At 37.0% G+C, this 23,698-nt stretch overlaps 1 long non-coding RNA gene and 1 pseudogene across 1 annotated transcript; one reads left to right on the top strand and one right to left on the bottom strand.

The window, feature by feature from the left end:
- The first annotated feature begins 4,222 nt into the window (after positions 1-4,222).
- On the top strand, positions 4,223-4,316 carry LOC147476663 (small nucleolar RNA R71; annotated as a pseudogene).
- Positions 4,317-16,338: 12,022 nt separating this feature from the next.
- LOC147476662 (uncharacterized) lies at positions 16,339-18,127 on the bottom strand. The gene is made up of 3 exons (XR_015207232.1): positions 17,831-18,127; positions 17,058-17,129; positions 16,339-16,732 (listed from the first exon to the last, which is right to left on the bottom strand). It is a non-coding gene; the product is annotated as an uncharacterized LOC147476662 (long non-coding RNA).
- Positions 18,128-23,698: the final 5,571 nt, after the last annotated feature.

Here is a 23,698-nt window from a genome sequence, read left to right as displayed (position 1 = left end):
CCGCTCCTGGAGTATCCATAAGATGTGGAGGCAGTTCAGGCCGATATCGCTGACCTTCCCCTTCCCCGAATGTTTCGATTAATCCACCGAAAGCCCACCGGGTTGGTCCTGTGGAAGCTTTGTCGAACACAATGCGATCTCAAGATTGTAGTCCCTCCAATAACTCGCTCTCGCATCAATGGCTCTACTCCATTATGCTGGGACTCCTGAGGGTGGTGACATCTAGATGGATTCTAGGCGGAATGCCTAGAATCTCAGCCAACAACCCAGTCGTCACTTCCTTCCGCCTCTTCGCCACAACTACAAAAATCCTCGTCCCTTCCAACTCCCTCAGATCGTAGAAACCGCCCTGACTAAATCCTCGTGGTAATAGGCTTCGGTCGAAAGTACCACAAGCTATTCCAGTCTCGACTGATCATTTCGTCACCATAGAACGGCGCAAAGTGGTCGGCGGTAAAAGCTTGCTCCGGCAAAATTCGGCGTTGTTGAGCCATTGGAAGTTTGGAATGTAGTGGGGGTTTAAATGTGATGTAGTGGTGTGATTTTAATAGACCGGTTGAAGAAACCAGTGGTGGTGGTCGGCAGCACCAAAATTTGGTATTTTGGTGGATTTTTTGGTGATGTAATTCGGTAGTGGTGGTGGTCGGTGGTGTTTGGAATCGATTTGGGTTGGGATTTGATTTGGGGCGTGGGTTAATTTTAGTTTTCTTTTTATTTTGGTTTTGTTTTTTTAGGTTTTGGAGCTTGGCATTAATGGCGGATGGAGAAGAACATCGCGAGTGCTGCTAAAAGGTAAAGGGCTGGGTCGCTACCGCCTGTCGGGCTGGTTGGGGACTAAGCCCAAAATCGAAATTTGTGATTTTTTCGATTTTTTGCATAAACTTCAAATCAAAATTGCCACCGTTACCGGGTCCGATTTTTACGAATGAGATATGGAAATGATCAGGAGAGAATTTCCAATCCAATGATCCATAAAACACTCCATTCCGACCGTGGATGACATATAAGATAGTGGAAAATGCTTCGAAGTGCGTGCATGACGACGTTATGCTTAACAATTGAACTCTAAATTCATGGATTATGTCAACCCGAATCGTAATACAATAAAACGGCCTAGCAACTCTAATGGGACATAAATATTTAGTACGGAACATTTAACACACCCACCTCAAAACAAATTTTTACAACGGCTTAGAAAATTTGTTTTAGCAGTGGGTCTTTTTAAAGTCAGATTCCCGAGACTTCCTAGGTTACTATGCTTATTCTTTAATATATATATATATATATTTTTAATTTTAATTTTAAAAATAAAACAATAAACAAGATGGACATAATTCACCCCATAGAGAAACATGACTCAAAAATCCGAGAAAACATGCAAGAGTGGAAAACGTGAATTATGTTTTAACGCGTGGACTTAGGATCCGGTACTTACTTACATACACACACTCAATGGGGAGGGCCGGTTACCTTAATGGTGCACTCACCAATATATGGAAATGAGAGGAAGTGCACCAAATACAAAAGTTGAGTCGTTTATAGTCAGATACTCGAGACTTTATCTAAACATATGTGTGAATATGCAGTTTATCATATATCAACAACCGAAATAGTTGTGGATCATTCCATAAATAAATATCACAGAAAACATATTCAAACACAATCAAGCACCAAGATTTCCTATGACGCTAAACCTAGTAAAATGAAAGCTAAATCGGATAACCCTATTACTTAACCTAGCATGCACCTTCTTTTTTTCATTTTGAATGAGTGGATGTTCTAGTTAATAAGTATGGAAAAATGAATGGTTGTGGAGAATATGGTGGATATGGATAAGTTGTAGAAAGACGACTATAAACAATGAGGATGTGGTTTTAGCACAAAACTCATTCATCAGGTGTGTAGGGACCTGCCTCAAGTCTGAAAATGAAGGTGTCAAATGGTTTGTCCTTTTGTAGTATTTGTTTACTAGGTGGATTTAAAAATTTATGAAGCACAGAAGAAACCACAGGATCGAGTGCAAACTTGAGATTCCTTTGAAAGGGTGGAAGGAGGGGAATCGAGGTAGATGTTGTGGCAAGTAGTTCTTGATAGGGTGAATTATCACCTGCTCAAAGAAACTCATCGAATTGCTCATCTAGATTGGTCATATCCTCGTTACTATGATAGTTCTCTACATCTTTGAGAAAGTCATCTATCTCATCCTCATCCGTAATCTGTGTATCGACTAGGGTAGGGATGGAAATGTTGGAGTCTGAACTTCCAAAGGAAAGAAATTTGAGCATATGATTATCCGAGAACGTGTTGTTGAAATAATCTCGAGCAAAGCTCTCGATCATGCTAACCTCTCCATCCATAGACGAATCGGGTAACTGTGTCTTTGTTTTAAAAACATTGACTTCAACAAAGAAGATAGCCAAAAGACATGGACATTGAACCATCACGACAATTTATGAGCGCATTGGCGGTTGCGTTTTAAAAGGTTAAGCCCTAAGATGATCGGACAGAGTCGTTAATCGACTTCGCGGTCGAGGATGACAAAATCAGCCGGATAGTAAAAATCCTGAATTTTTACCAGAACATTTTCGACGACACCCTTAGGATACTTAATAGATCGATCAGCTAATTGCAACGTCATTTTAGTGGGTTGCATCTCGTTTAGACCTATTTGTCTATACAAATAAAACGGGAGTAAGTTGACACTAGCCCCCAAGTCTAATAACGCGGTCGTCGTATAGGAATCTCCTAAGGTGCATTGTACAGTAGGACGACCAAGGTCCTTATACTTAACAATTCCATTATGTTCAGATAGAGTTGGGAATTGTTCTGTTAAGAAGGCGTCTTTTGGTATATTGGTCTTACGCCTAGTAGTACACAACTCCTTAAGAAACTTAGCATGGTATGGTAGCTTTTTTATAGCTTGGAGGAAGGGAAGGTTTATAGTTAGATTCTTGAAAACATCCCTAATCTCCTCGTAATTTGTATCCCTAGTTAACATGGCTAATTTTTGTGGAAACGGTGGTTTCTATCTATATGTAGCAATGGTATCACCTGGATGTTTAACCGTGGCTTTCTGTTTCTTAAGTTGTGTTGTAACTGGGACCTCTACAGTGGTAGGCTCTTCAGTTTCTATTTTGGTATCTAGTAATATAGCAGGTGTAGGGGCTACTGGTGGGGTAACTATAGGCATAGTTACTTTGTTATCAACCACTCTACCAGAACGGAGAGTGGTGATAGCCTTTAGCTCACCTAGATCTTCATATTCATTACTAGTATTATCTGTTACCTCAAAGGTCGTATTTGTTGTTTTAGGATTTGGTATTGCGTTACACCGGAAACACACCTTTGGGTTGGGCTTTATCTTGAGCCAACTTGTTGGGTTAAATTATGAACGGATTGTAGAAGTTTTTTGTTGGTTGGATTGAGCCATGGTTTGAAAAGTTTTTGGCTCACTTGTATGAAGGTGTCAAGCCGATCCGTTGTGTGGGTGTAGTAGTCGGGGGTGGTGGACCGAACTATTTCACGGAATTATTTATGGGTGGATTTTGATAGTTATTATTTACCGAACGATACGATACTATTAGCATTATAATTATTATAACTACTTTGACCTTGTGCTTGACCTTGTCGAGGTTGCACTTGGTTGTTATAATTATTAAAATTTCCCCGACCTCGCCCTTGTCGAGTGGGGCTTGGTTAAAGCCGTATGAGGGCGTAGGCTAACATATTGATTATTGTACCCCTTGAGGTGTGACGTTTTGGTTATTTCTCCAACCGAAGTTGGGATTTTGTCTCCGCGGGCTTATGGTTCACTATTAATGGAACAAGCATGTTCATAGGTAATTGACGGTGTGAGTCGAGATGCTCAGGGCTCCAACAGAAACTACATGGATTTGTATTTACATTCATGACAGGGATTGGCTTTTGTTGTACAGAAATGGCCTCTACCTTTTTTGTGAGGGATTCAATTAGAGTTTTAAGCTCAGGATCTGATTTAACCTCAAACATACTGGTAGCCTTAACTGTGGAAGAAGAACTAGCGGAGCGGGAGTAATCGTCACTACCCCCCCAGTTGTTATTTCGCTTAGTTTGATCCTCTAAAAATTTATAAGCCTCCGAGGCTCCTTTGCTTAAGAAACTACCCCCATTCATTATGTCTAGGACTTCTTTATGGTGGTGTAGAAGTCCTTTGAAAAAGGCATGAACTAACGTGTCTTTCGCTAAGTTATGATGTGGACACTCTATAAGGAGATCGGTGAAACGATTCCAAGCCTCTAAAAATGATTCATGAGGATTTTGTCGAAAGAAATGAATCTTGGAAAGCATCTCATCCGTCTTTAGGGGTGGGTAAAAATGTTCCATAAACAGCTGAACAAGTTTAGCATACGAGTCCACAGAATTAGGCGTTTGGGCAGTTAACCAAGACGCCGCCTTATCGGCTAAGGTGAAAGGGAATACCCTTAATTTAATTTGTTCCGTACCAACCGTAGGATGGTGGAATGTTGTTAGGACTTGTTCAATCCTACGCATGTGCTGATAAGGTTTTTCATGGTCTAATCCATGAAAAACGGGTAACAAATTAAAAATATTTGGAGGGATTCGGAAATCCCCCGCTGGGTCTGCTAGAACGATGCAAGATTTGGGGCTATCGCTCAAGGCTTTGTAGAAGTCAGAGAGAGGAGTCTCTCTTTCTTCCGCCATTATATCAGGTGGTGTATGTGAAATAGTAGCTAGAGGTGTAGTGTGTGGTATACTAGATAGACTTGATTGTTGATGTTGTTGTATATTTACGTTCGGTGTTTTTGTTCGGCCAGACCTTAATCTCATACAAGGCTAAGACCAACTTAGCTAAACACGTCAACACTCCAAACAATTCTGATATACTAGTATAAACCTCTAACAGAGACGCGAGGTTTGGAAGAAAGGAATACCCGACAAGGCCCTTGCTTCGCTTTTATGAATAGCCTTCTTGTTTACGCTTTGTTCAGTGTATATAGCTTGAGTTAGAACACCAAAAAAAATATGAAAGAGCAAAGTTCGAGTCAAAACCGCCGAAAACCGAAAAATTTAACATTATGTGCAAGGCCAAGGCCGAAAGTAATTTTCAAATTAAAGTGTTTTTAGCTGGGGTGGTCCACATGGGGGCATGTCCATGTCCGATGAGTTAGAGTGGTCGCTCAAGGGAGGATTGGGCTTCGGTAATTTTTATCCGGAATTTTTCAACTCTGAAATGGGCAACCACAGTATGAATCAAACAAGGGTGGGTGGGTGAAATGGGACTTTAAGAATAGTACTAATACTACGAAAACAATACGAAAGTGAAACTAAGATGGCAGCGGCGCCATTTGATAAAACATAAAATGAATATAATCTACTCACGAAATGAACGATGGAATCAAAACGCAAGTAAAACTAAAACGGTCTTATGTACCTAATTTATCAAAGATTCTACTCTCCATCCTATGAGATATAGTGGAGTAGAGTGATTCGTTCCACTCCTAGTCCTTCCGTATGCTATGTTCTCACGTCTAAGTACTCTACTTAAAGTCAATGAGAGATTTTACTTAATGAGGCAACTAGACTACGATGCAACTACCCACAAAATGCAACTAGTCGACTATGGGAATAACTAAGGGAATGCTACGTTGATTCGATGATAAGGAGTTAGAGGGGGATTGATTCCACCTTAACTCGACTTAATCCTATTAATGACTTAATCGTCAGAATCCGAATTGAATCGCTTCGAGAACAAGTGGTTCTTCCTAATCCCTAATTACACATGGCATTCCTACCAATTCATAACTAGCATGTGAACGATTAAACCCATTCTCATGGTGAACTAATCGTTTCTAGAGTGGAAAGGAAATTACGACGATTCTACGATATTCGGAATCAAGCTTTCATCAAGGCTTCTCAACCCCCTCTAATGGAGGTTTAGCCGAGAATCATTACGTAATCATTTCCGATTACATCTAAACTAAACATGATATAAAGAATTGAAATTTACTTAATTAAACAATAATGAAATCTAATTTAATGACTCAATTGAAATAAAGACAGGAATTGAAATTAGATCTAGGAATGGAAATGACAAAATTGAAATTGATAAAAAATACTACTTTATTGATCTAATCAAAATGAAGAACAAGATTCAAAGGTTTAATCTAATACAATAATTGAAATGGAACTAAACTTAATTAATCTACATGAAAAACTAGATCTAGAATTCATTAATGGAGGCTACTAATCTAATCTATTTCTAGGTCTAACTATCTACCATTAACAAAGAGCTAAGCTTTTGTTTTTATACATTCAGATCCAAAAATCGTGCATGGGCTTGGAGCCATGTTTTGGGCCAGAGAATCAGGCCCAAAACCCAATTCTTTCAGTCCAAAAAGGCCTCTTCAGCTGCAGTTGGCTTCCACAGAATTTTCGTCCACTTCTGCTCCTTTGATTGGGTCAAGGCTTGGACCATTGGAAAGCTCTTTCCGAGCCGGTCGTTTTGACATAAAGTAGGACCCATTCCGAGGTCTGAGTCCAAAGATACGGCCTTCGGAAGTTCTGCTGACTTTGAGTGCTGTTTCTGCCCGCGTTGACTTTGACTTTTCAGCTTTGACCGGGCTTTAGAAAGGCTTTGTCTTCTTGAATCTTGGCCTTTAATCATAGAACTCCTTAGCAACCAACCATTGCTCCTTTATCTCGCTAAAGTGGCACATTTCTGCATATAATGGACTTTGCAACACGGAATGCATAAAAACACGTAATCAGTGCTAACTCTTAATTATTACTCACATAATTGGTCTAAAAGTATGTCTGTTACAGGGTTAAAACTACAGTTTTGGGCTCTTATCAGTATGCAATAGTTTATACATCTTTTCATGAATATTCATGTACTGAATATCATCGATTGTACATAGCAGTAAGTTTCTGGAACCAACGGTTAGTTACTTAAACTATAAATCCTGTGAGAATCTAACCAAAAACCTTGACATGAGTGATTTTGTGTGATGACAATGAGGAGTAGTTTTTCCGATTAGAGAAATCACGGCGTCTACTTACTTGATCACCACCCAACCCTAGGCTTAGAATTTAGGCCTTCTTTGGATCGACATAGCTAAAAATTCTTACCTGTTACAAATTTACCGCTAGTCACTCCAATTGAACCGTTCATCAAACCTTTCACTTTCACCAAAAATTCCTTACCCATTTATTAAACCAAATAAAAGAACCTACCTAAGTGATGAGTATGAGAAATAGGATGAAATGTGGAAAGAATAAAGAGAAATACTTGTCCCAAATAAAAGTCAGACACTTACTTCAGGAAAGAAAAATAGAATCATGTTTTTAAGCCATCTAAAAAAAAAAGATATAATAATAAAAATCCATTAGAGGCTTAAGAACAAGGTTATAAAACTCAGTTAGAAGGAGAAAAGAAAACAAGGATTCCCCTAGTGTAAATATATGAAGACCCTATTCTCTCATACTCGTAAATTTTGATTTTCCATTTCCATTTTCTTGTACACTATCCACCTAAGCCCCACAATACCTAATAAAGACCTCTAGCTCTATTAGGAGTAGGGTGGTGTGATAATAAGTAGTAGACGTGATTGATCGACATCGGCTCCTCTGACTGTCATTGAGATGTGAGGAAACGTGTTCCCACCGCATTAATCGGAGTTAACAAAACCCGAAAGTGGTAAAATTTTGAGTGAAATTGTGTTTCGACACACATACCGCGGAGAACCCATTTAGGTACGCTCTCCAAAGGATCCGAAAACAACCTTGCTAGTACATTTCAATGAAAAGTTCATCGCATGCATGATCATATGTAGATGTTTTAATTATTGAATACATATTAACTTGAGTTTTAAAGAAATCAATCCTCGTTCCCCGCTAAGGAGATGTATGGATATCCGAGATTAATTTTAGGAAACGAAGTTTCACATCGAGTCGTTGTAGTATAAATGAAGTTTGTGAGTATCTTTTCTCGAAAACTCTCATGAGGCTATAACTCGTCCACTAGGGAATTCCTAGTGGTTTAAGGCCTTGTTGCAGTATGGTCAATGCAACCGACTCTACGCTAAACGAGAATTAGTTTTAGGACTATACATTCTTGGCCACTTATCTATTTTATGTCTCTTCTTTGCTTGAGGACAAGCAAAGTGAAGTTTGGGGTAGTGTGATAAGCACCCAAAAGTATATTATGAAACCCCATTGAGACATATAAATTTGGTTAATTATGTGTTTAATAATCATGAAATAAATATGTTTTCATACTTTTGCAAGTATTTTGCATAAACATGGAAATATTGGTTAAACCCGCAATAAAGCACGAGGAACGGCATATATATGAATTCTCCCAAACCGCACGTAAGCATCAAACTTCCAAAGCTCCTACCTCTCGAACCGGGGACTCGAATGCGACAAGAGAGCTGCTTTCAGACAATTGCATGATGAACTCTACGATAGGGGGAAGTTGTAAAACCGCCTTAAAAATACCGGACCGCCATCGGATCGCACATGGGCCCACTATCTTGGGACACAAGATTGGATGAGTCATCAATCATGGAGCATGTCAAGACAAAAATAACAAATTATTAGTGCAAAGTTGACACCTTGCATGTAATAAATTAGATTAGGTGTTAATAGAAAAAAAAAAAAAGGCAAGGTGTCACTTTGTTTTAATGTGGTGGATAAAAATGAATTAATGTGGTTTGATGATTCACGTGGGAGGAAATGAGATTTCTCTCAAATGGAGAAGAAATTAGACAAGGGTGGGGACACTCCATTTACTCCCTTGACTTATTTTCCTCACATGGCATTATTTTAGTTCCTTAGTGAAAAAATCATAAGTTAGTTTTTAGTTTTGCAAGAAGCTTGTAATAGTTTTAATGGAGGAAACACTTGTTTTCTTCTAGAAAATAAATATATCAGTGAGTTTGATTGTTTATCTTCTTCCTTTCTCTATCTCTCTTTTGTTTTTTTAGTTTATAAATTCTTGTCCCAAGGATCATGAGCTAACTTCCCTTTTGGGGAGTTAATCCAACTCATGTGAGGGTAAATCAATTTTTGTTGGTTTGGTAGGTTGTTAGGAAGAACAACTAGCTCTACACCTTATCCCAAAATGATAGTTGGTGTAGTGTCTAGTTAGGAATCAAAACAATGAGCTTAGAGATAAGTCATTGCTTAGTTCCACTTGCTAGCATGTGTGAGCTCTTAAGTGAGCCATACATGCTAGGGATCAAATCTTTTCTTCCATTAGGGGCTTGTCTATGAGTCTAGGAAGGATCAAATAACTTTTTTCAAATCAACAACTAATGATAGTTTCACATGAGGAGGATTAACTCTTCACCTTTTCTTTCAAATCTCTATTTTGGTATTAAGTGCATGTTTTCAAACTTTAATGTCTTTCTCAATGTTTGTGTAGGAAGGAAAACCTAGCATTAATATTATAACCTTACTCCTTAGTTTCCTTTATTGTAACATCCAATTTGTAGTTGTTTTAAACTTTAGGTTAGTTCGAATCCTTATTCCAACTTTACGAAACGAAGATCGTGAGTAAGGAACTTTGAGTGCTTTTGCATCAATTTAGAGAGTTCAAACCTTTAAGTAGTAGTAAACAAGCATATATCAGTGTTCTCCAATCAGGTTAGTTCTTTATGTTTTTAATTATTAGTTCTATTGCCCACACCAGGGGATGGAAGTATAGAATATGGTTTATGTTTTGCAATATTAATATCATGTTATTGTTCTTTACTTTTCTTCTAGTAGTGTAGTTCTTTAGAGTTAGGGAAGTATTCTTTGGGTTGCCCTAGAAGGGGTAGCTCAGGAAGTGGCTGCCTAGGGGAAGTATTCTTTGTGTTTGCCTTAAATGGTGATTTATTGAATGGCCACCCTATTAGGAAGTACTCCTTGATGTTACTCTCGGTAATACATTGAATGGCTGCACAAGCTTACATAAAAGAAAAAATGATATTAATAGCATAAACATAGGAATAATTTTAAGTATAGTTAATTGTTAACAATGTTTCGTCCAAGAGGGCATCGACACTCGGTTGATTGCCTAATTATAGGTTACTCGTGAGAACAACCATGAAACAGAAGGTCACAGATCAAAGGTAGCAGTGGCGTCTAATCTCTTGAATTCTATCTTTTATAAATTCTCAATAGTTTAGTTTAACTTAGTTTAGTATTAAAATCTAAAATCTCTACAATCATAGTTTTTAATCCCTCAAACCCTCTTTCCGGTCCTGTCCTTCACATAACATACACTTAAAAGTGGAACGATATCCTACTCATCCTTTACTCATTGAGGGATAATTAGGTTTTGATACGCTTCTATTTTGTTCAACGACCATCATCCATATACCATCTCATACACACAAAAGGAGCGCGTGTCAGCAACACTTCTAAAGAACGTCTTCATCTCCAATCCCCATATTCTCTGAATCCACTTCGCTTGCATTTGTAGCATCTAGATCTTGAGGATGAGTTATTGGAGCCTAAAGTCATGTACGTCTAGATCTGTGCTGTTGTGGCACCTGGAGTTTTGAAGGCTGAGCTTGCAGATCTAGGGCGGCTGGTTGATTCATCAAGGCCTGATTAGTCGGAACTTGTTTTCTTCTTCTTCTTGTAATCTTGCATTCTTGCTTACTTGAGATCTTGTTGTTTTTGCCATTACCGAATTTTGGAAGAAAGAACGTGGAAGGAGATCTGTTGGTAAGAACCATATACGGCGTCAATTATGTTTGGGTAGGAACTTGCCCAAACACACCAATGGTTTCATTAGGGAAGTTGTTGTAATGAATTGTTAAGACTGTACCACAAAAGCTACCTACGTATCCAAATTATTCTCTGGAATCAGGCCTCTCAAATGAACGAAGTTCTTTGTTTCAAAGGAATGGGGTGTTTATAGAATAATAATGAGAAATATATTTTCCCTAATTGCTAGAAAATCTTCTGTAATTATGTAAAGTCTTAATATGTAAGCATATATTGACAAATATGTTTTCTAAATCTGAACCTGCTATATCTAGCTTATGTACGTGCCAAAATTCTAGGCAGCGCAGGTGATAAGAGCTCAAAACTGTAGTTTTAACCCCTTAACAATCATACTTTTAGACCAATTATGTGAGTAATAATTAAGAGTTAATACTGATTACGTGTTTTTATGCGTTTCAGGCTTCAAAGTCCATTATGTGCAGAAATGTGCCACTTTAGCGAGATAAATGAGCAAAGGTCGGTTGCTAAGGAGTTCTGTGAATAAATGCCAAGATTCAAGGAGACAAAGCCTTTGTAAAGCCCGGTCAAAAGCTGAAAAGTCAACACGGGCAGAAACAGTGCACAAGTTAGCAGAATTTCCGAAGACCATATCTTTGGACTCAGACCTCGGAATTAGGCCTACCTTATGTCAAAACGACCAGCTCAGAAAGAGCTTTCCAATGGTCCAAGCCTTGACCCAATCAGAGGAGCAGAAGTGGATGAAAGGTCTATTGGAGCCAAATCCAGCTGAAAAGCCCTTTTCGGACTGAAAGAATTGGGTTTTGGGCCCGATTTTCCGGCCCAAAACATGGCTCCAAGCTCATGCACGATTTTTGGATCTGAAAGTATAAAAACAAAAGCTTGACTCTTTGTAAACATATAGATAGTTAGGTTAGAAAATAAATTAGGTTAGGATAAGAAAAGTATCCATTAAACCTTAGTTCTAGATCTAGTTTTAGATTAATTAATTAGTTTTTATTCTTGCCTTAAATTCAGTATTAAATTATTGTTATTGCTATTCATTAGATAAATAAAGTTAATTAGTTCTCCATAATCTAGTTTCATTTTCATTCCTTGTTTTAGATTAAACCTTTAAAATATTGTATTCATTTGATTAGATTAATAAAATAGTTTATTATTATTCAATTTGTTTTCTGTCATTACATTTATAGATCTAGTTTAAATTCTTGTTGATATCATTTCTTAATTATTAATTAGATTTTAATTATTGTTTAATTTAGATTAGTAAATTTCAATTGTTTATAGTATGTTTAGTTTTAATTTAATCGAAAATGATTGCATAATGATTCTCGACTAAACCTCCATTAGAGGGGGTTGAGAAGCCTTGATGAAAGCTTGATTTGTGTTAGCATAGGATAGTCGTAATTTCTATTCCACTCTAGAATGATTAGTTCACCATGAGAATGGGTTTAATCGTTCACATACTAGTTATGAATTGGTAGAAATGCCATGTGTAATTAGGGATTAGGAAGAACCAATTGTTTTCGTGAGATTCAATTTGGATTACTTAACGATTAAATTAGTTAGCAAGTCAAGTTGAGTTAAGGTGGAATCAATCTCCCCTAATTCCTTATCATAGAATCGACGTAGTATTTCCATAGCTGTTTATTTAGTTGACTAGTTGCATCTTGTGGGTAGTTGCATCGTAGTCTAGTTTATAATTCGTAAATCTCTCATTAGACTTTAGTTAAGATTATTTATACTTAGAGAACATTATCATGCGGAAGGACTAGGAGTGGAACGAATCTCCTACTCCACTATATCTGTTCAATAGATAGAGAGTAGAACAATCTTTGATAAACTAGGTTCGTAATCTCGTTTAGTTTTACTTACATTTTGAGTTTTATCGTTCATTTCATAGGTAAACTATCATTTTTACTTTTATCAGCAGGCACGCCATAATTTTGGGCAGAGCAGGTATGTCATAATTTTGGGCAAGGCAGGCATGCTATGATATTGGGCAGGGCAGGCATGCCATAATTATGGGTGGCGCTGGCATGCCATAATTTTGGGCATCACAGGCACGCCATAATTTTGGGCAGCGCATGCATGCCATAATTATGGGCAATGTTGGCATGCCATAATTTTGGGCAGCATACATAGTAGTGAGTGGCGTTATAATGGTACCCAACGATGGTTGTTTATAGGGGTGCAAATATGGTGGCACATATACATACTATATCCTAAGCGAGAATTTAGGCCCTCTTTGTATCGATATAGCCAGAAATTCCAACCTAAAGAATATTTTTCCACAAGTCGCCCCCACTGAGCCTTTCATTAGCTTTTTCATAAACCACACATTCTTGACCCATCATTAAAAAAAAATTAAAAATAGCCTACCCATTCAGATAAGTTCGAGAAATATGGTGAAATAAAGAAAAAGATAAGAGAAAAACTTGTTCATAAACAAATATTAATCAGTTACTTCAAAAAGAAAAGAAATGAAAGTTTCCAAGATAAGAAAATCAAAGTTAGAACTCCAAAACAAAATGGCTAAGTATGGAACAAAAGTTTCGAAGCAAAAGAAAAGAACAAAGGTTGTCTCTAGTAATGTTTTGAAGACCCTATTTTCTCAGACTTGTTTTTATGAATTCCATTTCCTTCATTCTTAAACCATCACCTAAGCCTTCCATAACACCTAATAGCTCAATTAGGAATAGGTTGGTGTGATAGTAAGTGATAGTTATGTTTAATCGACCTTAGTTTCTATAGACGTTGTTCCGACCCCCACAAATGTGGCCCAATAAAAGCCCAATTCAATACAAACCCACAGTCAGAGCCCACACTCAGAACCAGCCTACTTACCTACCTACAATAAAGTCTATGCTCAGAGCCCAAAAAGCCCATGCTCATACCCTACCTACAATAACACAAATTCTATATATTTGATATTCAATTAAACACATGTCTTCACTTGGACGAGAAAGTCGTTTGACCAATTCAAACAACTTCCACAACTTTGTTCACCTTCAAGTTTGTTGGCAAAACTTCCATCAACTTCATATCGTGTGACAGTTCTCTAGCAAGTTCTCCAACTTCACCCCACGATTGGAATATTGGAGAACGAGGAAGTAACTGATCACCGATCCTACCTATAACATCCAACCTTCGTCACTCTCCAGAACTACGCAATCAAGACTTGATCCCAAGCAATACATTTGGGTACGTAGGCAACTTCACACTGAAGTTCAGTCTCAACTCTCCCTAACAGCCATCTCCTTTATAATCTCTTCCAAAAATAACACTTCGGACCCAACTTGTGCGTTTTGGAAAATCTTGCTAAAATAGACATCATTGAAAGTGAGTTCAGAAACTCTTCTTCTAACTTTGCAGCAAATCACTTAACGGAGTGGTAAACAACTCATCGAAGATATATATGAAGAAAAATAATGTTGGTGTAGCCGATCATAGTCGAAAGGCTATTAGATGTCGGCTCTCTCCTAGAAGAAATTATCTGGACTCATCGAAGATATGAAGGAAAATAATGTTGGTGTAACCGATCATAGCCGAAAGGCTATAAGAGGTCGGCTCTCTCTTAGAAGAAATTATCTGGACTCATCGAAGATATGAAGAAAAATAATGTTGGTGTAGCCAATCATAGCTGAAAGGCTATAAGAGGTCATCTCTCTCCTAGAAGAAATTATCTGGACGTCTGAAGCATTAAAGCAGGTAGGCATGACAGACCACAAATGGAGGGTCGACATCTAGTCTATTGCTAGGATGCCGATATCAGTTACCACGCTTTAGTAGTTCAACGTCTCTAGAGGGACTCTCTGCAAGTAGTAGTTCCAACCTTTCAGCTCTCCGGTTGACTAAGGCATCCTCCACATAACATGTCAATTTACGATAGTAGCTATGTATAAGGTGACTCACTTATATAGGACCATGAAAAGAGTGATTGGATTCCAACCTTCCATCTATATTCGTTCATTATGTATAACGTGACTCACTTACATAGGACCACGAAAAGAGTGATTGGATTCCAACCTTCCGTCCATATTCTCTAGATGTTCACCGAATATATACGAAAGAACCAATCTCCATAGTTGGCTCAGTCCTTTTCATTGCCAACTTGCATCTAATATTGAGCATATCAATCATTTTGAGTAGCTCGATGATAGAGATGAAACTTCAGTAACTACGAAAAATTGGCATGCAACAAGAAGTGGTTGACCTCATAATGGAATCGCACAGTCGATAGTAGCCCAAACCTTAGGGCTCATCGACATATTGATATGTCCATATGATGATGTCGATAGCTTTCTATTTGTTGCCTCACGTACTGAAGAATGGATCGACATATAACAAAGAGTAGTTGACTTCATCATGGAATTCGCACAGTTGATAGTAGCCCAAAACCTTAGGGCTCATCAACATGCTGATCTATCCATATGATGATGTCGATAGCCTTCTATTTGTTGCCTCACTAAAGAATGGATCAGCATATAGCTAGAAGTGATTGACCTCGTCATGGCACAATGGTCGTCCAAGCTTATGGCTCATCAACATGTTGACTAGTCCAATATGATGATGTCGATATTCTTTTGTCTATAGCCTCACTGAATAATGGATCGTTATACAGCAAGAAGTGATTGATCTCGTCATGGAACTCGCACAGTTGATAACATGCCAAGCTTATGGCTCATCAACATGTTGATCAGCCCAATATGGTGATATCGATATTCTTCTATTTATAGCCTAAATAAAGAATGGATCAGCCATACAACAAGAAGTGTTTTACCAATTGCTCAAAGAATGATGATACTTACAATCATTTTGCCTCAAAGTCATATTGATTCACTGCAAAAAATATTCAATTTATAAGGAATGATGACGTTCACTTTATTACAAAAGTGAGACATAGTCTCACATAGTCAAAATGAAAGACCATATATACATAGGAGCGTCTTACATAATCTTTTATATTTAAAATTAAGTAGTTAATTATCCATACATGCATACATTTAAATTAGCATTCACATATATATCATTTTATTTAAAGTATTTTAATCATTACACTATGGGGGCGGCGACACCCCAAATTTCATTACGTTATCATTATACTTTGAGGGCGGCGACACCCCAAATTTTATTATGTTATCATTATATTATGGGGGCGGCAACATCTCAAATTTAATTATGTTATCAATACATTATGGGGGCAGGGACACTTCAAATTCCAATACGTTATCATTACACTTTAGGGGCGGCGACACCCCAAATTACATTACGTTATCATTATATTATGGGGGGCGGTGACACCCTAAATTTAGTATCTACAAGAAAAAAGGCTTTATATCACCTTTTTTTTTTCCAAAACCGTGACAGAGTGGGGGTCATTTTATTTTCCCCCAAAACCGTCACAAATATTCTTTGAAGAACAATCACAAATAATTGAAAACCACCATAATATAACCAACTTTAAGTGACGCTTTCTCCTTGAAGTGTGATAAATTGTATCCAAAACCGTCATAAGAAATAACACTTCTATAATTGTTTTCACAAAACCGTGACAAATGGTTAAAAATTTTACAAAAAAAAAACTAAAAAAATCAGTGAATTTGTTCCGCACTCTATATCTCTGCTGAATCCCTATACAACCTTAACAAAAAAAAGTCTTAACAAACCCATAATCCATTAAATTTCCAAATAGCATTCACAAACACTAATTCCATTGAACCAATCCAAGCTAGACTTAGATAACAATTACATTTATTTAAATAAATCATTCCAACCTACCGGAGTCGTCACATGAACTCAAATACATTTATCATTCGTTATTTATCATTCGTTTTGAGCGTAATCCACAACAAGTTCTAGTCATAAGCCAACAAACTTGTATCATTATTTCTCAGCGTACACCTCTAACACAGTTACAGTACTCCCTAGTACCCAACAAGGTGGGGAATACTCTTAGTATAGCTCCTACATCTCACTTGTGATATTCATCCTGCAAGTAAAACATTTAGCGAGCGCAAGTCAAAACTTATATAAAGCGAGTACTTTTCGTACTAAAATATGTCAAGAGGAAGAACCACCATGTGAAACAAATGAACAATACATTTTGAAAGTAGTCAAAAAGCCAAACTACTTGCATAAACCACTTACTAAGTTTGGGCAATTTTATATCGTAGATATTAAAGTAAACAGTACTGTCAAATCATGTTGATGCAAGTAACTTAGCATGCACTCCTACAAAACCTTAATGATATGACAGTGTAACTCTAAAATCATGGACAACCACTTTCCATTAAACTAGGGAATGAGAAATATACCTTGTCGACGTCAACTAGAGGGACCTTCAACTGAAATTTAGGATCCAACCAATCATGTGGGTCCAAGTTCACCTGGAGTTGGACAGAATTGTATAGAGAAATTCAATGCAACAGACATCAAAATGGGACTGCATGAAGGGAATATTGTATAGATGAAAGTAAGAATGAAAGGCTGCTAAAAGCTCAGGTCGATTAACATTCCTTATTGAGGCCAATAGTCACACAAGCCAAATTCCCCATTTTTATGCTAGTCAGCTAGTGGCGATTCAAAATTTTCAATATAAGTACAACTTATGAGTTATGACTTATTTCATCCAACAAAAGATTTCCCTGCCATATATCATAAAGAAATTTCTGATCTGATGGTTTTAAGGCAATTACCACTGAAAATGGTAACATTCTTCATATTATGTGACTGCTTTTCAGATACGATCAGAAAAATTGGATTGCCAATTTATGGAACTAATGGTGTTTTATTACACAATCAATTCTATCGGAGAATCTATTATCTGTAAATTAACATTAGCAAAATAGCACTTCATTGTTGGAAAAAGTATTTTGGAATATACCTTTTCAGCAATGAAACACATTCTAGGTGTTGAACTTGGTTCCTAAATTAGCCCAATACATAGCCACACTGGAGGAAGGGTAGGGCAATTGTATAAAAATTTAAGCAGGTAAGTGCTAACTTATGGATTACTTGTTGGGTACTACTGTACTAGTTACACATGTTTAATTAGAAAGACGAGATTCACATGATAACATGAGCTTACATTTCCATTGGATTCAGAGATAGAACCAAGTCCTGCCTGATTGTTCACAGCCTCAACATCATTGGAAGCAGAACTTTGGGATTCTTTGTAACCCTTAGTTTGGTCACCTTCAGAAAAGCACGTTCTTCCACTTGTGAAGGCAGACTGTCCAGAGCAAAACTTCCTCTCTCCAAAGAAACAATTCTTGGGGACATATTATAATTCTTCATGTTCATAAATGCCTATGTACAATAAGATAGAACCATTAACAAGTTAACAACATACCAGATTCCTAATGAGGGAAGAAAGAGACATTGTTTGCTATAAAATATTATCAAAGTGCAACCCTACTATAAATACAAAAAAAAAATGCAATGATCTGAGGAAAACGAATGACAGAAGAAACTTAAATACAAAGTGGGCTAGATATCACCTCAAGCATGTTCTGCATAAAAAATGAATTTTTACTGAAATGCACCTGTCAATTTTAACAACATCAGGGTCTGACAAAGATTAATGCATGGTTCTATATAATCCTATTCTGCTGCAGTAAAGAACATAATGCCTTCATAATAGCTTATAATGCTTTGTAACTGTGTTATATGCATGATTCGAGATAGAAATCACACTTGTTTGAAAGACCTCAAGTCCTTCAAGTTTTTATTTATCCATTCAAAATAACATTGTATCATGTCAATAATGTCCTTCAAGTTTTGACAAGTTCTCAAAGTTTGTGTGTGTGTATGTGCTTAAGACATAATATACACTCCATACTCAAAGTTTAGCGGGACACTAATTGTGACTTGAGAAAACTACATACCGTCTAAGTTGTTGACACTTGAAAGGATAATGAGAAAGGATAGTCTGCACAAGCACAAGAAATGAAAACTTAACAAAATAAGAATCAAACATGAAAGGTTATTCTAAGCAATTAAACAAATGAATATAAATAAAATTCGTTAACTCTACAAATGGATACCTTGTGAGCAGGAGGAAGCTTTCTATAAGACCTTTCATATCTTTTAACATCTTCTTCTGCAACGTCTGAATAACTGAACAAACAATGCATATTGAGAAAGAATAATAGTCACCATCGTACAAACATGCATCTATTCACAAACTCGTAGAGTCACGTTTCAATTTTCAATGGCCAAATCCATCTACAGGCCATATATTATAGGTTTACAAAAACATTGTCAATTTCCGCCCATGCTCTACGGAACAAGGAAAAAAACAGCCTTCAATCTCCAACTCATATTCTCATCATTACCAAGTACAACATATTGGAAAAAAAAAAAATTGAAATAAAAAAAAAAAAAAAAAAAAAACTAGTTGTTGTTGTTGTTTTTAAGTACGTACTTGAGGTAAGCACTAATGATTCTTCTTAGTGATTTAACTTCCATAGCTTCTTCCAGTTTTATAACACCCCGTCTTTTTATTGCATTTCCTATAATAATATTAATAGTAATAATAATAATAATAATGTAAATAGAAAACAGAAATAGGATATCCAGTAGTTTTGGAAAAAAAAACCCGTAAGTAAGTAGATAGGTTTAAAACCCTGGTTTTTCGGAGAGGTTTGAAAAACTAGAAAATAGGGGTTTCTCACGTAGAGTTTTTTTTTGAGAAAAACAAAACGAGAGTTTTAGAAAAAAAGTGAGAGTTTTACTAAGAGAAAAAAAAAAAGGGGTTTTGAACGAGGAAGATTATCGTTTCGCGTGACAGTAGACGTCGGGGCTTTCGGGGAGCTGTTCGGGCTGTTCGGTTTTAACTGTGAGTAGTCATTTTTTTCTATTTCACCTCACCTTGAGATTTACAGTTTTATGGGTACGAGGAAAAACCTAGGTTTCCCCTCAGTATTTTTGTTCTGCATATTCTTCGATTGTTGTTTTTCTGTCGAATTGATAAACATGTTAACTTATTGATTTGCGAGACTATGAAATTTTATTGGTAAAGCTTTATGGGTCAACATTAATAATGGGCGTATGCCCAATGGCCAGAAATTGTCTAGGATTTCGTTTGAATTTTTCTGTTGTGGTATTGAATTTATATAGTGGCGGTTTTGGGTTGGATTAGGATTCATGGGTTGCCGGGGAAGGATGGTTAGTGAATGATTGTTGTTTGAGTGTTGTGAAGCTCTGACAGAGCATTACTGGCCATCAAAAACGCGATGGTGAGGAGTGGGGGAAAAAGCAAGTTTGATTACATACTATTGTTGAGGTTGAATAGGGTGCTGTTGGGATGAGGATTGGGTGTTGGAAATTGGACAATTGAAGCTTGAAAAAAAAACCTTTAATGGCGTCGGTCGAATTTTGGCAGTATAACAGAATCAAGTATTGTTGATATAGGTAGCTAGGGTTTTTCTCCCTGAACCAAACCGCTGGGTTTGTTTTAATTAGGGGTGGCCGGTGGTGGCTGTGTGGTGGTCGGTGGTGGTTGGTTGAAATTGGAGAGGAAGGAGATGAACAGTAGCCAAAAACGATTTTGGGCTTGGGCCAAAATCGTGGGCTAATATCTTTTTATTTTGGATTTTTAAAAATTTGACTTTTAGATTAGACTATGGGCCTTAGGATTTGGGCTTTTGGGTTTTTGGAGTTTAGGCCGGGTTGACCAGAGTTGACTGTTGACTTTGACCAGAGTTGATTGTTGACTTTGACCGGGGTTGACTTTGACCGTTGACCGAAAATTTGACTTTTTCCTAAAATTAGGATTCGGGTCTATTAGGATAAGTCTAGGACTATTAGCATATTTGACCTTAGGCTAGGACCTTTTATAAATATACATGTGTGCGTGTATTTCTTGCTTTGTGATTTTTGGTCTTTAGCGATACACAACGTTATGACACTTATACATTCATGAAATTAATAACGGCAGTACACCAAAAATTAATTGAATCAAGATATTCCTACGTTCTCACGAAATAATCTATGCAATAAAGTACAATAACGCGTAAACAAAAGTTACCGCACCCTTTTAGAACTCTCCACTTCAAGTTTTGGAATTGAGTTTTATGACCGATGATGTCATATGTTAGATGGGCATTTATTGAATGTGCCATAAATGGCCCGTTAGTGTTATATAAGGGTATTCATTGAATGTGCCATGAATGACGGATTGTAGTGGGCCCTAAAGAGGAACTAAGGTATTCGCCCATGGGTTAGTTGTATTCCTTGAGTGTACGGGAATGTAGGATTGGGTATTCCTTGAATGTGGCGGGGAATGACCTGGGCATTCATTGAATGTGCCATGAATGGCCCGTTAGTGATATGATAGGTATTCCTTGAATGTGGCGGGGAATGACCTAAGGTATTCATTGAATGTGCCATGAATGACCTGAGTTTTTGTGCCCAAAGAGGCTGTGAAATATGTGTATGAAAGCCCAGAGACACTACTAAAAAAATGACATATTATGACGCTTGTTTTTTGTCTATCTTGACGGTTTTGCGAAAAACCGTCAAGATAGGTGTTTTAGTAATATTTTTATGACGGCTATTGCAACATTATGTCGTGTATGACACAAGCGTCACGAAATTATAATAAATTTATGACGGCTATTGCAATATTATGTCATGTATGACACAAGCGTCAAAAAAATATAATAAATTTATGACGGTTGTTACAATATTATGTCGTGTATGACACAAGCGTCAAGAACATATAATAAATTTATGACGGCTGTTGCAACATTATGTCGTGGTAATGCGACACAAGCGTCAATAAAATATAATAATTTTTTATGACGGATATTGCAATATTATTATGTCGTATGACACAAATGTCAAGAAAAATATGATGACATTTCTTAAAAACGACCAAATTAAAATAGAATAAACCGTCAACCTTCTTACAATTTTTTGGGCACTAGCTTTGGTCCATTTTGGATTTCAATTAAACCGTTAACAATTTAACCAAAAGAAATAATACCAAAATCAATATACTCCTCACTAATTGTTGAACCGTCAATAGACTCCTCAATTATGGAAGCTTGACTTTATCGAAGTTTTGACCGTGGGGTTAGGGCTTGACAATACCGTGGAACACTCAACACTTTGCCTTCCCCAATCTAAAAAAAAAAAAAAAATTGGATGGTTTCTCCTTTGACCACCACCCTAGCTTGGGCCTCGTCTCCGCCACTTACCTTTTTATTCTTTTTCCTTCTATCTCTCACCTCAACAAGGTAAGTAAAGTAAAAAATTTATTTAAAGCATCAATTTTTTTTTTCTAGGGTTTTATTTTAAAATTGGAAGAAGCACGTTTTCAATTTTAATTCTTAGAATTCTTTAGCGGGAGTTCTCTTATCCAAACGTGATTCTCCCTATTACTTTTGTATCTAGTTCACTGGAATTTCAGATCTACTGTGAACACTCTCGAATTGAATTATCCTTTACTCTTTTCTCCTATTTTTTGGGCCTTGGTTGGTTGTATCATATTGTATGTACACAAGTTCACAAGCGAAACTAGGATTAAAGTTTCGGGTGGTGATAAATTGGTGTGTTCATTTAAGAATGTCGATAATAAAATGGTAGGAAATTAAGCAATTGAGAATGTTTTCTTCCAACTTTTACACAACATGGGAAGACCTTCCGGTTCATGAATCAAGGCGACTTCTCGGGCAGTTTTGTGTCGCACAAGTAGTAAATATCTATAGTCTTTGATTGTGCGTAACAATGACAATATGATTTCCTTCCTTTGATCTAATTCTAGCTAAAAGAACACTTCAGAAGAAAGTCGACCGCTAAAACAAATGTACTACAAATTTACAATGGTCGGAGATTTCCTTCAAACTCAGAGAAATAGTATAAGTAGTAACACACTAAAATCGAAGCTATCCACCATCGGCCCTTCAACACCGGGCAGCCTAGCTAGCTATTACAATTTTGTACTTATATTTGGTTTAATATGGAAGAGGAGGAAGGGAGGGTCAAAGATTTGAACAGGGAAGAGGTTAGATAATGCAACATTACTTTTTCATTTTATTCAAGTTATTTATATGATCGATTTTATGCGTTACCTTGAGTTGTACCCCATGCTTGTACTTATAAACTGTTTCATTGTCAAAGAAGTATTGGATCATATGTTGGATCATGGATTATGAGTTTGTTTGAAGTATGCAATTAATGTGTGATTGAGTAGTGAGAATATGTACAATTGATAATTTTTGTAATGCGGGCATTTTTCATCGTTATTGTTTTATGACTTACGTTCGAGTCTCGGAGTAGTCTATGGAGACTTGGGCACATCTCCGTTTAACGTCTTCTATAATACATTCCCTTATGGAGTTAAGGATCCAGAGGATATAATTGGAGCTCTTTTGCCCGCGTACACACAGCAAGACGTATGTCTCACTCGTAATTAAGATATCAATCATATATTTACTTTAGGTCATTCCCAATTAAGGAGAGAATGTGTGTATCAACATAGTGCTCGAAGTCAATGCCACCTCATAGAACAAGATGCCAACCAACCTATCTTCCTTTGGTTCCCTGTTGTAGTCTTTTTTTTTTTGGGTTGTAAAGGACGCATTTTTACGTAAATAAATAAGTTTTTTCTAAGCCATTCATTAAAACTCATATTATGTAATCTGCGGAGGTCACATGGTTAATTTGGCTAAGAAAAATGAAGGCTTTATTTTTCCTGGGTATACACATATGCAAAGGGCCCAACCGATTCTCTTGCCACTAATCTTGTCTTATGTTGAAAGGGTAAGGGGAGGTTTCTTTTGCGATGCATATATTATATAATGTGTGGGCATCGATATAGTTTGTAATATGTATTGAAGTTCTTGGCATTTGTTGCCTTTTTACTAGTTTAAATGATACAACACCCCCACTCGGACTAGAGTTACACACAAACTCTTATTGTAATTGAGCTTAGTATCTTGCCACTTGT

This window comes from Coptis chinensis, chromosome 9 (genome assembly GCF_015680905.1).
Source record: "Coptis chinensis isolate HL-2020 chromosome 9, ASM1568090v1, whole genome shotgun sequence".
NCBI classification, from domain to species: domain Eukaryota; kingdom Viridiplantae; phylum Streptophyta; class Magnoliopsida; order Ranunculales; family Ranunculaceae; genus Coptis; species Coptis chinensis.
Note: the sequence above shows the minus strand (reverse complement) of the source record. Positions and strands in the feature narration are given on the sequence as shown.